Below are 827 nucleotides of genomic sequence, written 5' to 3'. Positions count from 1 at the left end.
CTGTATGGGTTATTTTGAGGTCTAGAATTATTATTACCTATATATTGAACTTGTTCCTCCTAGGTGCTAGGATTGAAAGATTGATATTCTGTGTGTACTTCTTCTCCATTTGCATCGCACCTCATCACTTTTTGTACTTGAGTAGAACCATATAAACCGTCAATCTTGTATTTAAAAGTTCTACCTGGTTACATAGCATAGTAACCGCATCGAAGTTGAAAACACCAGCTACTTTTGTCAGCTTTGTTCTCATGACTTGCCACTGATAGTTATTCAGTGACCTCTCTTCAATAAATTCGTAAGCCTCTTCAGGTGTTTTGTTATTCAAAGTTCCATCGGCAGCTGCGTCGATAAGTTGCCTTGTTGAGGGGTTCACACCGTTGTAAAATGTTTGAACCTACAACCATAAAGGTAACCCATAGTGAGGGCACCTTGTCAATAGATCCTTGTATCTCTCCCATGCATCATAGAGTGTTTCTAGATCCATCTGCACAAAAGAAGAGATATCATTCCTCAATTTAGCCATTTTAGCCGGTGGAAAATATTTAAGTAAAAACTTTTCGGTCATTTGTTCCCAAGTAGTGATTGACCATCGTGGTAACGAGTTCAACCACTGTTTAGCCTTGTTCCTCAATGAAAAGGGAAATAACCGAAGGCGAATGGCATCGTCGAAAATGCCATTGATCTTAAAAGTGTCATAAAACTCTAGAAAATTCGCCAAATGAGTGTTTGGATCCTCGTCCTGCAAACCAACAAACTGAACAAACTGTTGTATCATTTGAATTGTGTTAGGTTTCAGTTTAAAATTATTTGCAGCAATAGCAGAC

General features: G+C 38.3%; 1 non-coding gene across 1 annotated transcript; it reads left to right on the top strand.

Annotated features, from left to right (window-relative positions):
- Positions 1 to 413: 413 nt before the first annotated feature.
- LOC121207583 (small nucleolar RNA R71) lies at positions 414 to 520 on the top strand. The gene has a single exon (XR_005902669.1). It is a non-coding gene; the product is annotated as a small nucleolar RNA R71 (small nucleolar RNA).
- The last annotated feature ends 307 nt before the right edge of the window (positions 521 to 827 follow it).

The sequence above is a fragment of the Gossypium hirsutum genome, chromosome A01, assembly GCF_007990345.1.
Source record: "Gossypium hirsutum isolate 1008001.06 chromosome A01, Gossypium_hirsutum_v2.1, whole genome shotgun sequence".
NCBI classification, from domain to species: Eukaryota; Viridiplantae; Streptophyta; class Magnoliopsida; order Malvales; family Malvaceae; genus Gossypium; species Gossypium hirsutum.
This window is presented reverse-complemented; position numbering and strand designations above follow the sequence as displayed.